Source organism: Triticum aestivum, chromosome 7A (assembly GCF_018294505.1).
Source record: "Triticum aestivum cultivar Chinese Spring chromosome 7A, IWGSC CS RefSeq v2.1, whole genome shotgun sequence".
In the NCBI taxonomy this organism is placed as follows: Eukaryota; Viridiplantae; Streptophyta; class Magnoliopsida; order Poales; family Poaceae; genus Triticum; species Triticum aestivum.
In genome coordinates, this window is record NC_057812.1 from 732820140 (window position 1) to 732840869 (window position 20730).

A 20730-nucleotide genomic window follows, 5' to 3' on the forward strand; every position below is an offset into this window, starting at 1 on the left:
GTATAAACATAAAAAAAACTACCACATAGCTATAATATTGGATCGGCCCAGTAGTGCCTCGCGCTAGGCGAGAATTATTAGCAAGGCAACACATTGATACCCCAAGGGAGCACATTGATTTTGAAAGGAGCCACATCTATCTTCTATTATATATCAAAGTATTTGTCAGGTTTCCCAAAAAAGATAAATAGACTAAAAATTACCACAATAATTAGAAACATATGACCGTAAAATTAATAAACCAAATTTTTATAGCCATTAGATATGATTGTAAGTTAACAAACAAACAATTATAAATCAAATTTCCAGTTTAACATTTTGGTTTGAGCCTGACCACGCATAGTCTAGTGATCAATCAACATAGCACCATATTAGAACATGTATACGCTAACCAACATGTGGTTGGATGGTTAGGAAAATAGTGGTATTACCCAGCCCATCCCATGAGGGTTCAAGTCCTAGACTTGGCACTGGTGCTCTCACTTTCCTTGGATGCGGTTGAGAACAACATACAGTTATAAATGGGTTCGACAAAGAAATGTTTTAGCATCATCACCTGCAGCTGCACCCCTTGAGCTGATGCACCAGGTCGTCGACCTTGTTGAAGTCCATGGGCTGGTTCCTGGGTATGGAAAGCAGAGCAGACGAAATAAGTACCCAAGATGACATGACGAAAGCAGATGGAAAGAAGGGGGTCTTGGGGGCGGACAGCAGGCCGGCGATGTCGTTGAGGATCCTGTTGGTGTTGGCGATAAAGAGGTTGATGACCTCAGGGACCAAGCCTGGGCCTGAGCTGCCATCCTCGTCCATCGACTGCAAGTACTGGAAATACTCATCAACCATACCCTAGATGGACCATTTCATGAGAAGCTAAAGGCATAGTCAGCCAGCAACCACACAGGTTTAGTAGGGGGTTGACGGTGGAATGACCGTGGCGAGCATGCATGTGACAAGGGTCTTCAACTGGGCCCTGAGCACGGCAGCCGCCGTGGCGATTGATTGGGGGAAAGGAGCAGGTGCTGGAGGGATCCGAAGCTGTGGTGGCTCCGGTGATGTTCTCGATGAAGAGTGGAGGAGGCTTGGGGACGGAGCCCCTTATATACCCGGACGGATGAGGCTGTCCACGCGAAGACGTGTGGCTGGGAGTGCCCCCCATTAACAGTCTACTAGTGGTTTGGCCGGGAGCCATTAAGGAGCTAGACGTTGTCGACGTCGGAGGCAGCTAGATGGGTGCTCGGTCAAGGATCGTCGGATGGTTGCTCCGCTGGCCATTGACAGTGGGCATCTCTCTTCAAAGTAAAAAACCTCGAGATGTATGAATACAAACAAGAAGTTTAGTGGTTGCTGGCTGAGATTGTCTTATGGATTGATCGAGGGCATCCAGAAGGATGATGGAAACCAGCCGTTTAATCTTAGTTGGTTTAATAATCCGTCGGTTACATTTAATAATCGATGCAACGCGCGCGTGTTTGAGGACAAGAGGACAAAGAAGAGACGGAACGTAATTGTATATCCAACTCATGTTTGCTTCGCTCTACAACAAGCGAGTTCAGTTCAGTAATGGATTGAATTTGTTCCAGCTAATAATAGAAGAAAAAACTCCACAATGCTCTTTCGCTAGAGCCAACGGCCTTCCATTCAATTGCTTCGCTTTGCTTCTCTCGCGTATACGAAGGAGTAGTTCGTTGGATTGTTTTCTGGCGCCTAAGTCAGACCTGTGGAGACGTCCTGGTTCAGCCGGGAACCATTAACAGCTAAAGGTTGACGATGCCGGATGCAGCCAGATGAGCCTCGGTTCAAGGCTCTGACCACTCGTTCGATGGGCCCTCCACTGGCCATTGACGGCCGGCATCTCTAAAAACCTGGAGATGTATGTTCACGAAGAACAAGTTTAGTGACGGCTGGCTAAGATTGTGTATGGAAAATCATCAATGATTAATTAATTGTGAGTTTGTAGCGCATGCACATTAAGAAGAGGGAGTTGCCATCACGTACTAGTTTATACATGAGTTCTTGCAGGAATATTTATAAGTCCAATGGTGGGAGCAAGTAGACGCGACGTTACACATGTGTTAAAAATACTAATACTTTGAATATGGAAATATAATTTGGTTAATTTGTTAAAAGTGTTCATCGCACATTTGAAAATTGTTCAATAAACAAAGTTTGCTCAACTGTTAGAAAATGTTTGCACCATTCAAAAAACAGTAAGTGACATTTTTTTCACGCATTTCAAGAAAATGTATGTGACTTTTTCGGAAAATGTTCGACATTACATTATTTTTTGTGTAATCCAATTTTTTTGTACCATTTAAAACAGTGCACGTTCCACATAAAATAGTTCACATGTTAAAAAAATGTCCAGAACTTACGTCTATAGAAAGTTCACATGTTTAAAAAATGATGTATCTACAGAAAGTTCATATGTTTTAAAAATGAAGTATCTAGAGAAAGTTCTTCCACGGGGACTTGTGTCCTAGTAGGATTCATGCCAAGAAAATCGTGTGCCCCTTTATTTGCCGCACATTAGATACTATGTGTTCGCACACGAACACGTCACCGTGTACTCTTGACGCCGGGGGTGATGCGCCGCAGTTCACGTCGAAGGAGGCCCGTCCGAAAGCGCGGTACGCAGGCAATCCGGCGGGTGGTTTTGAGGATCCGAAACCCCACACGCCCGAGAGGGACCCCGTCAGGGCGTACGACGGCTATGGGCTGTCCTAGGTCGACCTGATCGCCCCTAGGGCCTTGAGGTTCGCCGCCCTGCAACAAGAAGAAAGGACGAAGAACAAGGAAGAAGAAGAACCAGGGTTAAGGAGAAAAATAAAATGATAAAAAGTGGTAGATGATTTGTTCGATTGTGTGTGTTCAATTGGCCGTCACCCCTTTGGTATATAAGAGGCGGTTGGACTTCCCGTGCAAGGAAAAAGGATTGGATTCACGTCCAAAACCCTAGTCAAATTCGGATTGGTTCTGTCGGAACATTCGAAAACTGTTCGGTTTAAACTGGCTGCACCTTGTGGGTCTTTTTTGTGGTTGTAAATGATCTCGGCTGGAAACGTGTCCAAAAGCAATCATGACCGTTTCGACGAGATGAACAACTTTCATGTTGAACGTTTTCTGATCAGAGGTCAGCCTGAGGGTCAAACTACTCGCGTAAAACAGACTATTATTCGCGCTACTCATCAGACAGGGTGTCTGGTGGGGCACACCATTTTTGCCTCGTGACAGAGCTGCATTCCGATGGCTCTAACTTTTGTATACGATCTCGGGTTGGAACAATTTTTATTTCAAAATTGATTATTTTAACGAGACCAAGACAAACCGTGTGTATTATTTTTCCATACGAGGCCGCCTTGGGAGCGTAATCAGCCAAATAGTGTTCTGAATACAAAATCTAACTACTTCAAACACAACTTTGGCCTTAGAGATGAGATCGGATGGCTATGGCCCAAAAATCAAAGTTTCTCCTTTTGACGATACAGAACTTTATCGCTTTGAGCACCTTTTCATTTGAGGCCATCTTAATTGTGTTTTTGACTATGCCAAAATCTGTTGTCAACACATGCCCCCTGTTTTTGGGCAAAACTTGCATGCCGAAAAATATTTGTAATGTATTTGTTCTAAGGACGATGTCAACACTCTGCTACCTCTTGAGCTTGCGTTGGTTTCCCCGAAGACAATCAATAAATAAATCATGCTCCGACTTCATCACATAACGGTTCACCATACGTGCATGCTACGGGAATCACAAACTTTAACACAAGTATTCTTTAAATTCACAACTACTCAACTAGCATGACTTTAATATTATCACCTCCATATCTCAAAACAATTATCATGTTTCAATCTTTTCTTAGTATTCAACACACTCAAAAGAAAGTTTCACAGATCTTGAATACCAAGCATATTATTATTAAGCAAATTACCATGCTATTAAGACTCTCAAAATAATTTAAGTGAAGCATGAGAGATCAATAGTTTCTTTAAAACAAATCCACCACCGTGCTCTAAAAGATCTAAGTGAAGCACATAGAGCAAAATTATAACGCTCAAAAGATATAAGTGAAGCACATAGAGCAAAACTACTTAGCTCAAAATATGTAAGTGAAGCACATAGAGCAAAACTACTTAGCTCAAAAGATATAAGTGAAGCACATAGAGTATTCTATCAAATTTTAATTCATGTATGGCTCTCTCAAAAGGTGTGTACAACAAGGATGATTGTGGCATACTAAAACACAAAGACAAAAATAATACAAGACGCTCCAACCAAAACACATATCATGTTGGTGAATAAAAATATAGCTCCAAGTAAATTATCGATGGAAGTGGACGAAAGAGGGGATGCCTTCCGGGGCATCCCCAAACTTTGACTTTTTGGTGTCCTTGGATTATCTTGGGGGTTCCATGGGCATCCCCAAGCTTAGGCTCTTGCCACTCCTTGTTCCATAATCCATCAAAAGAATTCACCCAAAACTGGAAAACTTCAGAACACAAAACTTAAAGTAGAAAACTCGTGAGCTCCGTTAGCTAAAACAAAAGACCACTTCAAGGTACTCTAATGAACTCATTATTTATTTATATTGTTGTTAAACCTACTGTATTCCAACTTCTCTATGGATTATAAACTATTTTACTAACCATAGATACATCAAAATAAGCAAACAACACACGAAAAACAGAATCTGTCAAAAACAGAACAGTCTGTAGTAATCTGTAGCTAGCGCAAGATCTGGAACCCCAAAAATTCTAAAATAAATTTCTGGACGTGAGTAATTTATCTATTAATCATCTGCAAAAAGAATTAACTAAATAGCACTCTTCAAATAAATATGACAGAAGTTCTCGTGAGCTCTAAAGTTTCTGTTTTTTACAGCAAGTTCAACAAGACTTTCCCCAAGTCCTGCCAACGGTTCTACTTGGCACAAACACTAATTTAACACAAAAAACACAACCTAAACAGAGGCTAAATAATTTATTTATTACTAAGGAGGATCAAAAAGCAAGGAATAAAAATAAAATTGGGTTGCCTCGCAACAAGCGCTACGTTTAACGCCCCTAGCTAGGCATAAAAGCGAGGATAGATCTAGGTATTGCCATTCTTGGTTTTAGAGAGAAAGAGAGCAAACTTGTTATCTATGGAATTAATCTTTCTATTTTGACAAAGTATATGTCCATTAATGGTAGAAGAAAGATTAAGAACGTGAAATTGGCATCTAGGCTAGCTTTTATCTCTTTAATAGATTCGTTTTGGTAAGAAAGCAAGAGAGATGTGATTTCACCTTTCTCATTAATGGGGTGCCCAAATATAGTTTTCATCCTCTCATTGGTATCTATGGGGTCCCCTTCAAGGAAACCCCCTTCGAAAATAGAATCTAAAACTTGTTTGAACGAAGCGGGTGGCCCAACATAAAAGCTTTTAAGTAAACCTCAATTTGATATTGGGGTACATAGCTAGCCCGGATCCTTAACATCCTATCCCAAACATCTTTCAAAGATTCATGAAGTAAGTAACGAAAAATTCCAGAATCATCTTCATCAAAATTACAAAGGTTCTCATTGATAACTCCGGCAAGTTGTTCTATAGCATTCCGATTTATGAGTTTAGATAAGATAGCAAGATTGTCTAAAGCACTAGAACTTGGGAGAGAACCCCCAACTCTTTTTGGTTCTGACATGGCGAGGGAAAAGAGGCAAATAGAGAGGGAGGCTAGAGAGAGAGAGAGAGAGGGCGAATAAAACAGCAAGGGTGAAGTGGGGGAGAGGAAAACGAGAGGCAAATGGCAAATAATGTAATGCGAGAGATAGGGATTGTGATGGGTACTTGGTATGTTGACGTTTGCGTAGACTCCGCGGCAACGACGCCAGAAATCCTTCTTGCTACCTCTTGAGCTTGCGTTGGTTTTCCCCGAAGAGGAAGGGATGATGCAGCAAAGTAGCGTAACTATTTCCCTCAATTTTTGAGAACCAAGGTATCAATCCAGTAGGAGGCCACGCTCAAGTCCCTCGTACTTGCACAAAACGTTAGCTACTCGCAACCAACGCGATTAGGGGTTGTCAATCCCTTCACGGTCACTTACGAGAGTGAGATATGATAGATATAATATTTTTGGTATTTTTGGTATAGAGATGCAAAGTAAAAAGTAAAGGCAAAGTAAAAAAGCAAAGCAAGATTAAAGTGATGGAGATTGATATGATGAGAATAGACCCGGGGGCCATAAGTTTCACTAGTGGCTTCTCTCAAGAGCATAAGTATTCTACGGTGGGTGAACAAATTACTGTTGAGCAATTGACAGAATTGAGCATAGTTATGAGAATATCTAGGCATGATCATGTATATAGGCATCACGTCCGTGACAAGTAGACCGAAACGATTCTACATCTACTACTATTACTCCACTCATCGACCGCTATCCAGCATGCATCTAGAGTATTAAGTTAAAATCAGAGTAACACCTTAAGCAAGATGACATGATGTAGAGAGATAAATTCATGCAATATGAAATAAACCCCATATTGTTATCCTCGATGGCAACGATGAAAAACGTGCCTTGTTGCCCCTTCTGTCACTGGGAAAGGACACCGCAAGATCGAACCCAAAGCTAAGCACTTCTCCCATGGCAAGAACTACCAATCTAGTTGGCCAAACCAAACGGATAATTCGAAGAGTCTTGCAAAGATAACCAATCATACATAAAATAATTCAGAGAAGATTCAGATATTATTCATAGATAGACTTGATCATAAACCCACAATTCATCGGTCTCAACAAACACACCGCAAAAAGAAGATTACATCGAATAGATCTCCACAAGAGAGGGGGAGAACTTTGTATTGAGATCCAAAAAGAGAGAAGAAGCCATCTAGCTACTAACTATGGACCCGAAGGTATGAGGTAAACTACTCACACTTCGTCGGAGAGGCTATGATGATGTAGAAGCCCTCTGTGATGACGCCCTCTCCGGTGGAGCTCCGGAATAGGCCCCAAGATGGGATCTCGTGGATACAGAAAGTTGCGGCATTGGAATTAGGTTTTTGGGTCCGTCTCTGTTCGTTTGGGGGTACGTAGGTATATATAGGAGGAAGGAGTACGTCGGTGGAGCACCGGGGGGGCCACGAGGCAGGGGGGCGCGCCCTGGTGGGGGGGCGCCCCCCACCCTCGTGACCGCCTCTTTGACTCCTTGGAGTAGGGTCCAAGTCTCCTGGATCACGTTCGGCAAGAAAATCACGTTCCCGAAGGTTTTATTCCGTTTGGACTCCGTTTGATATTCCGTTTCTTCGAAACACTGAAATAGGCAAAAACAGCAATTCTGGGCTGGGCCTCCGGTTAATAGGTTAGTCCCAAAAATAATATAAAAGTGGAAAATAAAGCCCAATATAGTCCAAAACAGTAGATAATATAGCATGGAGCAATCAAAAATTATAGATACATTGGAGACGTATCAGGCATCCCCAAGCTTAATTCCTGCTCGTCCTTGAGTAGGTAAATGATAAAAAGAGAATTTTTGATGCGGAGTGCTACTTGGCATAATTTCAATTGAAATCTTCTTAATTGTGATATGAATATTCAGATTCGAAAGATTCAAGACAAAAGTTTATATTGACATAAAAATAATAATACTTCAAGCATACTAACAAAGCAATTATGTCTTCTCAAAATAACATGGCCAAAGAAAGTTATCCCTACAAAATCATATAGTCTGACCATGCTCTATCTTCACCACACAAAGTATTTAAATCATGCACAACCCCGATGACAAGCCAAGCAATTGTTTCATACTCTAACATTTTCAAAACCTTTTCAATCTTCACGCAATACATGAGTGTGAGCCATGGATATAGCACTATAGGTGGGATAGAATGGTGGTTGTGGAGAAGACAAAAAGGAGAAGATAGTCTCACATCAACTAGGCGTATCAACGGGCTATGGAGATGCCCATCAATAGATATCAATGTGAGTGAGTAGGGATTGCCATGCAACGGATGCACTAGAGCTATAAGTATATGAAAGCTCAAAAAGAAACTAAGTGGGTGTGCATCCAACTTGCTTGCTCATGAAGACCTAGGGCAATTTGAGGAAGCCCATCATTGGAATATACAAGCCAAGTTCTATAATGTAAAATTCCCACTAGTATATGAAAGTGATAACATGAGAGACTCTCTACTATGAAGATCATGGTGCTACTTTGAAGCACACGTGTGGTAAAAGGATAGTAACATTGTCCCTTCTCTATTTTTCTCTCATTTTTTTATTTGGGCCTTTTCTCTTTTTTATGGCCTCTTTTTATTTGGGCTTCTTTGGCCTCCTTTTTTTTCGTCCGGAGTCTCATCCCGACTTATGGGGGAATCATAGTCTCCATCATTCTTTCCTCACTGGGACAATGCTCTAAAAATGATGATCATCACACTTTTATTTTTCTTACAACTCAACTTAGAACAAAATATGACTCTATATGAATGCCTCCGGCGGTGTACCGGGATATGCAATATGACAAAGATGGAGTGTGTCATAATAAACGGAACGATGGAAAGTTGCATGGCAATATATCTCGGAATGGCTATGGAAATGCCATAATAGGTAGGTATGGTGGCTGTTTTGAGGAAGGTATATGGTAGGTGTATGATACCGGCGAAAAGTGTGCGGTATTAGAGAGGCTAGAAAAGGTGGAAGGGTGAGAGTGCGTATAATCCATGGACTCAACATTAGTCATAAAGAACTCATATACTTATTGCAAAAATCTAGAAGTTATCAAAGCAAAGTATTACGCGCATGCTCCTAGGGGGATAGATTGGTAGGAAAAGACCATCGCTCGTCCCTGACCACCACTCATAAGGAAGACAATCAATAAATAAATCATACTCCGACTTCATCACATAATGGTTCACCATATGTGCATGCTACGGGAATCACAAACTTTAACACAAGTATTCTTTAAATTCACAACTACTCAACTAGCATGACTTTAATATTATCACCTCCATATATCAAAACAATTATCATGTTTCAATCTTTTCTTAGTATTCAACACACTCAAAAGAAAGTTTCATAGATCTTGAATACCAAGCATATTATTACTAAAAAAATTACCATGCTATTAAGACTCTCAAAATAATTTAAGTGAAGCATGAGAGATCAATAATTTCTTTAAAACAAATCCACCACCGTGCTCTAAAAGATCTAAGTGAAGCACATAGAGCAAAATTATAACGCTCAAAAGATATAAGTGAAGCACATAGAGCAAAACTACTTAGCTCAAAATATGTAAGTGAAGCACATAGAGCAAAACTACTCAGCTCAAAAGATATAAGTGAAGCACATAGAGTATTCTATCAAATTTTACTTCATGTATGGCTCTATCAAAAGGTGTGTACAGCAAGGATGATTGTAGCATACTAAAACACAAAGACAAAAATAATACAATACACTCCAAGCAAAACACATATCATGTTGGTGAATAAAAATATAGCTCCAAGTAAATTACCGATGGAAGTCGACGAAAGAGGGGATGCCTTCCGGGGCATCCCCAAGCTTTGAATTTTTGGTGTCCTTGGATTATATTGGGGGTGCCATGGGCATACCCAAGCTTAGTCTCTTGCCACTCCTTGTTCCATAATCCATCAAAAGAATTCACCCAAAACTTGAAAACTTCACAACACAAAACTTAAAGTAGAAAACTCGTGAGCTCCGTTAGCTAAAGAAAACAAAAGACCACTTCAAGGTACTGTAATGAACTCATTATTTATTTAGATTGGTGTTAAACCTACTGTATTCCAACTTCTCTATGGATTATAAACTATTTTACTAACCATAGATTCATCAAAATAAGCAAACAACACACGAAAAACAGAATCTGTCAAAAACAGAACAGTCTGTAGTAATCTGTATCTAGATCAAGATCTGGAACCCCAAAAATTCTAAAATAAACTTATGGACGTGAGGAATTTATCTATTAATCATCTGCAAAAAGAATTAACTAAATATCACTCTTCAAATAAAACTGACAGAAGTTCTCGTGAGTGCTAAAGTTTCTGTTTTTTACAGCAAGTTCAACAAGACTTTCCCCAAGTCCTGCCAACGGTTCTACTTGGCACAAACACTAATTTAACACAAAAAACACAACCAAAACAGAGGCTAAATAATTTATTTATTACTAATAAGGAGAAAAAAGCAAGGAATAAAAATAAAATTGGGTTGCCTCCCAACAAGCGCTATTGTTTACGCCCCTAGCTAGGCATAAAAGCGAGGATAGATCTAGGTATTGCCATTCTTGGTTTTAGAGAGAAAGAGAGCAAACTTGTTATCTATGGAATTAATCTTTCTATTTTGACAAAGTACATGTCCATTAATGGTAGAAGAAATATTAAGAATGTTGCGGAAATTGGCATCTAGGCTACCTTTTATCTCTTTAATAGATTGTTTTTGGTAAGAAACCAAGAGAGATGTGATTTCAGCTTTCTCATTAATGGGGTGCCCAAATATATTTTTCATCCTCTCATAGGTATCTTGGAGTCCCCTTCAAGGAAACCCCCTTGGAAAATAGAATCTAAAACTTGTTTGAACGAAGCGGGTAGCCCAATATAAAAGCTTTTTAAGTAAACCTCAATTTGATATTGGGGTACATAGCTAGCTAGGATCCTTAACAGCCTATCCCAAACATCTTTCAAAGATTCATCAAGTAAGTAACGAGAAATTACAGAATCATCTTCAACAAAATTACTAAGGTTCTCATTGATAACTCCGGCAAGTTGTTCTATAGCATTTCGATTTATGAGTTTAAATAAGATAGCAGGATTGTCTAAAGCACTAGAACTTGGGAGAGAACCCCCAACTCTTCTTGGTTCTGACATGGCGAGGGAAAAGAGGCAAATAGAGAGGGAGGATAGAGAGAGAGAGGGCGAATAAAACGGCAAGGGTGAAGTGGGGGAGAGGAAAACGAGAGGCAAATGGCAAATAAAGTAATGCGAGAGATAGGGATTGTGATGGGTACTTGGTGTGTTGACTTTTGCATAGACTCCCCGGCAACGGCGCCAGAAAACCTTCTTGCTACCTCTTGAGCTTGCGTTGGTTTTCCCCGAAGAGGAAGGGATGATGCAGCAAAGTAGCGTAAGTATTTCCCTCAGTTTTTGAGAACCAAGGTATCAATCCAGTAGGAGGCCACGCTCAAGTCCCTCGTACCTGCACAAAACGTTAGCTACTCGCAACCAACGCGATTAGGGGTTGTCAATTCCTTCACGGTCACTTACGAGAGTGAGATCTGATAGATATAATATTTTTGGTACTTTCGGTATAGAGATGCAAAGTAAAAAGTAAAGGAAAAGTTAAAAAGCAAAGCAAGATTAAAGTGATGGAGATTGATATGATGAGAATAGACCCGGGGGCCATAGGTTTCACTAGTGGCTTCTCTCAAGAGCATAAGTATTCTACGGTGAGTGAACAAATTACTGTTGAGCAATTGACAGAATTGAGCATAGTTATGAGAATATCTAGGCGTGATCATGTATATAGGCATCACGTCCGTGACAAGTAGACCGAAACGATTCTACATCTACTACTATTACTCCACTCATCGACCACTATCCAGCATGCATCTACAGTATTAAGTTAAAAACAGTGTAACGCCTTAAGCAAGATGACATGATGTAGAGAGATAAATTCATGCAATATGAAATAAACCCATCTTGTTATCCTCGATGGCAACGATGCAATACGTGCCTTGCTGCCCCTTCTGCCACTGGGAAAGGACACCGCAAGATCGAAACCAAAGCTAAGCACTTCTCCCATGGCAAGAACTACCAATCTGGTTGGCCAAACCAAACGGATAATTCGAAGAGACTTGCAAAGATAACCAATCATACATAAAAGAATTCAGAGAAGATTCAAATATTATTCATAGATAGACTTGATCATAAACCCACAATTCATCGGTCTCAACAAACACACCGCAAAAAGAAGATTACATCGAATAGATCTCCATAAGAGAGGGGGAGAACTTTGTATTGAGATCCAAAAAGAGAGAAGAAGCCATCTAGCTACTAACTATGGACCCGAAGGTCTGAGGTAAACTACTCACACTTCATCGGAGAGGCTATGATGATGTAGAAGCCCTCCGTGATGACGGCCCTCTCCGGCGGAGCTCCGGAACAGGCCCCAAGATGGGATCTTGTGGATACAGAAAGTTGCGGCGGTGGAATTAGGTTTTTGGCTCCGTCTCTTTTGTTTGGGGGTACATAGGTATATATAGGAGGAAGGAGTATGTCGGTGGAGCACCAAGGGGCCCACGAGGCAGGGGGCGCGCCCTAGGGGGGCGCCCCCCACCCTCATGACCGCCTCTTTGACTCCTTGGAGTAGGGTCCAAGTCTCTTGGATCACGTTCGGCGAGAAAATCACGTTCCCGAAGGTTTTATTCCGTTTGGACTCCGTTTGATATTCCATTTCTTCGAAACACTGAAATAGGCAAAAAACAGCAATTCTGGACTGGGCCTCCAGTTAATAGGTTAGTCCCAAATATAATACAAAAGTGGAAAATAAAACCTAATATAGTCCAAAATAGTAGATAATATAGCATGGAGCAATCAAAAATTATAGATACGTTGGAGACGTATCACACTCCATCGGCCATTAATATTAATCAGGGCGATAATTATGTATCGAGCATGTTTATGCTAAAGGCGATAGTTATTTATCGGCCGTGTCTTTGCTTAGGACCATATTCATATACCGGTCGTTGCTTGTTTGAACCTCTTGATGCAAGTTGGGTGAAAACTTCTCTACTTATATAACAATCCGATGATAAGATTCCATAGATATGTATCTCAAAGCCATCCTCGAAACCATATTATTCACCCTTTCGCTAGGATTTTGCAGATAATCAAGAATGAACTTCCTCCAATCCTTAATTTGCCTGCATTAAAGTTTCATCAATAGCCGAGGTGGTGAGGTCCAGTTCAGCCTTACCTATCTTGGCAAGAATAAGCATCGGCTATTGATACATGTGCAATACACCATGACGGACATGGTAACCGGATGCTTGCTATACCAACTCTCTCCAATTGTCATGTCTAGAAATATGAAGAATATTAAAGCAACCCAAGGTAAATTTTGCATCTAGACATACCCCAAGATAAACTATAAGTGATTCATCAAAACATTGATAAACCCTGAATGTTTGTTGCACTACTCATAACTAATCACCGAAAGCCTCAATATGCATAGCACCTATAGCAAATAAAATATCCAATCTGAATAACAATGCATATTCGGCTTTGATTAATCACGCATAAAAATATTCTAAGCGGCATGAGGCTTAAAAAATAGTGCCATAAAGAAATATATAAACAACACCAACACTTTGGCCATTGCTACGAATTGAACCATCTTATATCTTATATTTACTAATTGGAGGCACCATACGAGACGCCACGTTAATCCTGAAGTTAGAAATTTCGTCCATTAGATCGACTAATTATCAATTAATAGCCGCCAGATAAAATAATACCCACTCCACCAATTGTACATGAGATGGACTCCTCTTTTGACGGCCATTAGATAAAATAATGCCCGCTCCACAAATTGTACGTCAGATGGACACCTCCTTTCCTCTACGTAATAGCAACACGGTAGAAACCAAGGGAATAAAACTCATATGGTTGCTTTCCACGTCTTGCCGTAATATAAAAAAGTAGAACCGAGAAAAAACACATCTGATCGTCAAATCTTGCTTCCAGTTGATTGGCCGGTGGAAGCTACAGGAGAAGTCGCTGCCTGTGCCCATGTGTTTCCACGCACGTCTGCAACAACTGATCTTACTTCACACCAATGTAATCAAATGTTACCGTAGTAAAATCCAAACAAAGATGTGGAGCAAATGTTTACTCTGGTGAGTTCCCCTGCGGCCACATGGACAGACGGCGGCTACAAATACTTGATGGATAATCTCATGTTCTTCTGTTTTTTTAATGAATAGTGAACCCGGTATGCATCATTTTTTGTCATGATCTACCTAATTTCTATTTCAGCCTCCAACGGACTACCTATGCCTAAAGATTTGAGGTTTGACCCAAATTTCGTGTTAGCAATCAATAATAGAGATTGTAAAGTTAGAATTCTTATTTAATGTCGATTATTCAAGAAGCAAACGTGTCAATGTTTCAGATTCTCTTAGGGAAATAAAACCTAGATGTATGTATTTTTATGGCTCCTAATAACTGATCTCCACGAAAATAAAAACACTAACTCTTGACATCAATATGATGTAGTTTAACTGAAAGATATAAGAAGTACAACAATAGCAATTTTTAGTTGTAATCCAATATTTGTGGATGTAACATATCTGGCTTCAAAATCACATAATTTCTCATAGAACATGGTGCATGGATCTGCTCATTATCAATAATAAAAAATGAATATTTGCATATTCTCCAGACAAAAAATACGCATTTATGTTTTATGTAAATAGTAATGAATGATTCAATCCTTAAAATCATCAGACATAAATAATTTTGTATAAAATATTTATGACCACATATATGCTCAATAACAAAAACAGGACCAAACTCTGTATTTCCGTGAAAAAAGGACAACACATCATACATTAACTGAATGTCACATTTCCAACACTATAGCCCAAGAATACAAACATGACCTTCTGAAAATTAATGTTTTATTTATTTTATATATATTTGATGTTCTTGGGTGAACATAGGATCCATATCACACATCTGTGACTCATCGATGGTCCAAAAATTGTATGCGTGTCAACAATACAAATAAATGAACTGGAACTATTTAGGTCAATCATTTTCCCCATAAGTAAACACAATGTTTAACATTAATCAATCAAAATATCAACATAAATATACCGTACATCTTAATTAAAGATTTGCTAGCCCGTGCAGGTGCACGGGTTTGATGACTAGTCAAAACATAATCTCCATAGTACTAGAAAGACAAGGCTAATATCAACATTGTGCATGTCATTAATCCGATGGTAAGTAATAAAATCGGCTATGATTTGGCCTCTTATAGATCTCAAAGATGCATAAGCCAAATCATATCGAAATAAAGTATAAGCGCACTAGCCAATTCTGCAACTATGAATTGGCCTATGCAGCATATATTCAATGACACCGGCCTTGATGTCTCAACTCCATTCAATCATAACATAGGCATACATATAAATTTCCATGAGCACGTACCTTATCTCGCTCTCCAATCGAACTAAGGACAATGTTAGAGTACTACACCGGCCATGCATTGACATAATCTTAGGACGATAGATAAATATCGGCCATTACCATGTAAACTTCATTCAAAGCACATATAGCCGAAGTAAACAAATGAAATGACAAATCAAGTATTTTCGGCCCTTTGGATCAGCAATAAACTTGTAGTTAATCAAATGTATAGTGATTTGGCAATACCCTTTCATGATGTAAGAAATTATATTGCATCCATGGATTAAAATAAGCCCATTGAGGGTTACCAATCATACCTGGTGACGAATTCCATGGCATAGGCGTTAATGGCATAGTTGAACAACATGGATAATGTGTAGACTGAAGATGTTGAAACCTTCGGCTTGGTCCTTCATAGTTTTCACTCTTTTCCTTCTTCACCTTCGCCGCACTTCTTGTAATGGAAGCTTGCACATAATTATTATTTTGAGTACTTCCTTTAGGAACACATGCCATGTTCTTTTCTTCAAGTTCTTGTGCATTAAGCTTTTGTAACTCCTTCTTTTGCCAGTAAAATAAGCCGAGTGAGCACCTCGACTGTGATTTTGTTTTAACCAATGGCGACTCTTTTCGGGCCTTGTGCACCCTTAACTTCTTTTCTTCAGATTTGGCACTCTGATTTTTATCCATTGATTGCTTCACTTCTTTGCCTTTTGTAGACAATGTCAACACTTTAATTGGCTCTTTGTTATTTGAGATCAAATCTGAATTAGCACATTTACGACCTTCTCTTTTCACGCGGTAAACTTGCTTTACCACCTCTTTCTTCTTCCTTGAGCTCTGGACCAATTCCTTATGATTGAAACGGTCTTTGACGCATGATTATTCAAATGTTAATCTTCTTGGAGCTGCATAGTATTGGTGAGATGGTCTAAAATAACATGGAGAATGTGCCCTTGTATCATACATGTCCGATGATAAATATGGATCTATATGAGCATAGGGAGGCATCCACGACATTGGCAGCCCAAAATAAGGATATGAATATGTTGCATTAAAATTCTCACTTTGCCAATACCGATCCTCATATTTGCGCCTTGGGGGTGATCTTCATTTCTTTGCATGATTTGGCTAATAAGCATTCTTCTCTTCACTCTTCTTTTGATATTTATCCAATAGTTTAGCGAAGGTGATTTTTGATCTGTTACACTTGTGTTTATTTCAGCTTTGTTTTCTTTTGGTTTGCTTTCATCGATCATTGGATTTGCTTGCTGCCCCCCCCCCCAGTCCTTGGCGTCTCCATTGTAGCTTTGATGAAATTTTCGCCCTCAAGATTACGTTCATTATGTTCTTCAACAACTTCTTTACTTGAAAGATTGATCCCATCACCTGCAGTTTTTACGTTCTCTTTAAATGGATCTGCTTGAAGCAACCGATGCAAAAACTTTCTACCATCGGGACCAATCAGAATAGACTGGTCATCTCTTGGTGTCTCAACAAATTTCAATCGTCCTTTATCAATGGCCGATTTAACTATTTGACGAAACATGTTGCAATCCTCAAAATTATGCTTGGACGAATCTTGCAACTTACAATACATTCGTCCCTGGACAGATGGCTCAAGATAGTGATCAAGAATTCTAATATAATTATTTCTCAACAATAAATCAAATATTTGATCACACATGCTTGAATTGAAGGTAAAATTTTTATTCTCTAGCCGATCTTGTCGTGAGAACGGCTTTGGAGTTAAGCAAACGAATGGTTCACATTTTGCATCACCCCATTCAGCTATGCATTGTGTTTTTCACTCTATCTCAGATGTCTTTGTGTTGACGCTCAGAAGTGGCACAATCATAAAAGTTGCTTTAAGCTATGTCAAGATTAAATCAAACTTCTGATTGGTAGTCACCATGGGATGAATTTCTTTGAGAAGATCAAGATGGATATGAAGGTGGTCTAAAACGAAGCTCGGATGCAAAAGTTATGACAAGTTCGCAGATGCTCATGTTGACACCAGATTTTGGCATGGTCAAAAACACAATTAATATGGCCTCAAATGAAAAAGTGCTCAAAGCAAGAAAGTTCTGTATCATCAAAAGGAGAAACTTTTATATTTGGGCCATAGCCATTCGGATTCATCTCTAAGGCTGAAATTGTGTTTGAAGTACTGAGATTTTGTATTCAGAATACTATTCGGCTGATTACGCCCCCATGATGGCCTCGTATGGAAAATGATCTACATGAATTGTCTTCATCTCGTCGAAACGATTGATTCTGATATAAATATCATCCCAATCCGAGTTAGTATGCAAAAGTTAGAGATATCAGAATGCAGCCCTGAGGCAAAATATGGCGCGCCCCACCAGACGCCATGTCTGATGGGTAGCGCGAGCAAACAGATGTTTTGTGCGAGCTATTTGACCCTCAAGATCACCTCTGATCAAAAAATGTTCAGCATGAAAGTTGTTCGCCTCATTGAAACGGTCAAGATTGCTTTTGGACTCGTTTCCATCCGAGATTGTTTACCACCACAAAAAAGACACGCAAGGTGCAGCCAGTTTAAACCGAACAGTTTTGGAAAGTTCAGACAAAACCAATCCGAATTTGATTAGGGTTTTGGACGTGAATCCAAGCCTTTTCCTTGCACGGGAAGTCCAACCGCCTCTTATATACCTAAGGGGTGACGGCCGATTGAACAACACACAATCGATCAAATCATCTACCACTTTTTATCTTTTATCTTTTCTCCTTAACCCTAGTTCTTCTTCTTCCTCGTTCTTCATCTGTTCTTCTTGTTACAGGGTGGCAAACCTTGAGGCCCTAGGGGCGATCAGGTCGACCTAGGGCAGCCCATAGCCGCCGCGCGCCCTGACGGTGTCCCTCCCGGGCGTGTGGGGTTTTGGGTCTACAAAAGCGCCCATCGGATTGCTTGCGTACCGCACATCCGGACGGGTCTCCTTCGACGTGAGCTGCGTGCATCACCCTCGGAGTTGGAGGTACATGGTGACGTGTTCGTGTGCTAACACACTTTTTGGCGACTCCGCTGGGGATGAAGCTTTGAACGGTCTCCGGCCTGTTCTTGCTACGAAGAGATCGTCACCTAGGGTTTACAATCTACAAAGGTAATATGAATACCCAATTCCCTACAGTAGATGCAAATAATTCATATGGTGTTACTAGATCATTCAATGAGTATACTCTATCGGCCAGCCCTAGTCTTTTCAATAATGCATCTAATTACATGCAAAGGCTAACTTACATGCTTCAACTTCTTGTGATACTAGTAACATGCACCATATGTACTCCAACTCTCATGCATCGGCAACCCCACAAATCGTTATGCCGATGAACAACATGGTGAGTTTGGTTAATAAATTTGAAACACCTCATGTTAGAATTTCAAATGCCATGCAAGAAAGTGTTTCACCCTTTTATTCATCGACAAGTAATTTGCAATATACTAATCCAACCATGCCGATAAATGAGCGAATTGGCCATGCTACTACTGGCTATTCGGCCAGTTACTCTCAACCGTCAGATGTTACACCTCATGTTAGTAATTTTTCGGCACCATACACAATGGTAGATGCTCATAATTCAGCTTCACACCTTTCTGGTCATAGCCGAATAAATGTAAATTTTATAGGAGCGATTGTGCCAAATATTGCAGAAGATGAGGTAGTGGTGGCTGCATTGAAGAGTTTAGCCCATAATAAGAGGATTAGTGCTATTTGCCTTGAACAACATGAAAAAGAGCTATTTCCTGATTATGCCGCAATAAAAGTTACAGTTTAGCAAGAAGATGAATCTTTGCCAATTGATAAAATTGGCGAGTAAAAATACGGTTTTACAACAATGCATATGCCTTCACCTAGTACTACATCATATTATACACCCCCTACACAATTGCAAAATTTCGGCAACACCCGTGTGTCATTGCCAAAGAATCTAAAAGCATTGGAGGGCAATCATATCCGGAGTGGTCTGAAATTGAGGAAAAGCTTAAAGCCAATTTTGCCGCTCGCCGCTAGAAACAAATAGAGAAGGGCTCAGATAAAAGAAGCATTGTCAATTCGTAGTATCAATGAAAAGAAGGATGATTTGGAACATGAAAGTGCTTCCGTTGACAAAAACAAATCAAGTAGTATATATTATGAATCCATCAAATCCAACGAGGCAAGCATTACTGAGAAAGGGCATGGCAAGCATAGGAAAACAACGGTGCTTGATTTTTCTGAAGTCAATGGAACCTACTTCCTGCCCTATGAGTTCCGTGCCGTAGAAATTGACAAGCTTCAAGGACAAGAACAAGTAGCAGAACAAAGTTCGGCCGACAAAAACCTTCAGTGTAATGATGCATGGAATCAAGAAAAAGATGTTGAAGAGGCGTTGGGGAGCCACCCAAAGATGAAGAAAGATATTGTTCAAGTCACACCACCATCATGCTCTCCCAATATATTTGAAGAGGTATGTTTAGCAAGCAATTTACCTATTTTCAAATTTGGTCAAAACTTTATTGTTGATGCATCTATTAGAAAAATCCTCTTAAGTAATTTTGAAAGACCAATGAAGAAGGGTAATTTACTTGTTAGCAATAAAATTGTTATAGAACATAATGGTCAACCCATTGTGCCATTTATAAAGACCGATTCTGACTTATTGTTACAATCAAGTCTTTCCTCATTGCTTTATTTAAAGTTCGTATCTACATGGGTAGTTTTGCTTGTTTCATACTTGGCTTACTCTTGATCTCAATTGAAGCATGCATGTTCTCACTATTTTTGTTTCAGAAACATAAAACCAAGGTTAGATTCTTTTCAGAAAACCGATGCTAGTATAATATCTTATCCAATGACATTGGTAAAAGAATGCAAAATAAAAATCATAGCCGAATGGGGCGATACAAAATCTGAACCATTCGTTTGCTTCACTCCAAGGCCGTTTTCACAGCAAGATCGGCTAGAAAATAAAAAATTACCTTCAATTCAAATATGTGTGATCAAATCTTTGATTTTTGTTGAGAAATAATTATATTAGAATTCTTTATCACCATGTTGAGTCATTTGTCCAAGGAAGAATGTATTGAAAGTTGCATGATTCGTCCAAGCATAATTTTCAGGATTGCAACATGTTTCGTCAAATAATTAAATCGGCCATTGATAAAGGACGATTGAAATTTGTTGAGACACCAAGAGATGACCAGTCTATTCCAATTGGTCCCGATGGCAGAAAGTTTTTTCATCGGCTGCTTCAAGCCGGTCCACTTAAAGAGAAGGTAAAAACTGCAGGTGATGAGATCAAGCTTTCAAGTAAAGAAGTTGTTGAAGAGCATAATGAACATAATCTTGAGGGCGAGAATTCCATCGAAGCTACAATGGAGACACCAAGGACTGGGGGGGGGGGCAGCAAACAAATCCAATGATCAATGAAAGCAAACCAAAAGAAAACAAAGGCCGAAATAAGCGCAAGTGTAAGAGATCAAAAATCACCTTCGCTGAACTATTGGAAAAATATCAAAAGAAGGGTGAAGAGAAGAATGCTTATCAGCCA

The 20730-nt window shown here is 39.7% G+C and overlaps 1 pseudogene; it reads right to left on the bottom strand.

Moving 5' to 3' along the window:
- Positions 1-552: 552 nt before the first annotated feature.
- LOC123153919 (histidine-containing phosphotransfer protein 2-like) lies at positions 553-1189 on the bottom strand (annotated as a pseudogene).
- Between the last annotated feature and the right edge of the window lie 19541 nt (positions 1190-20730).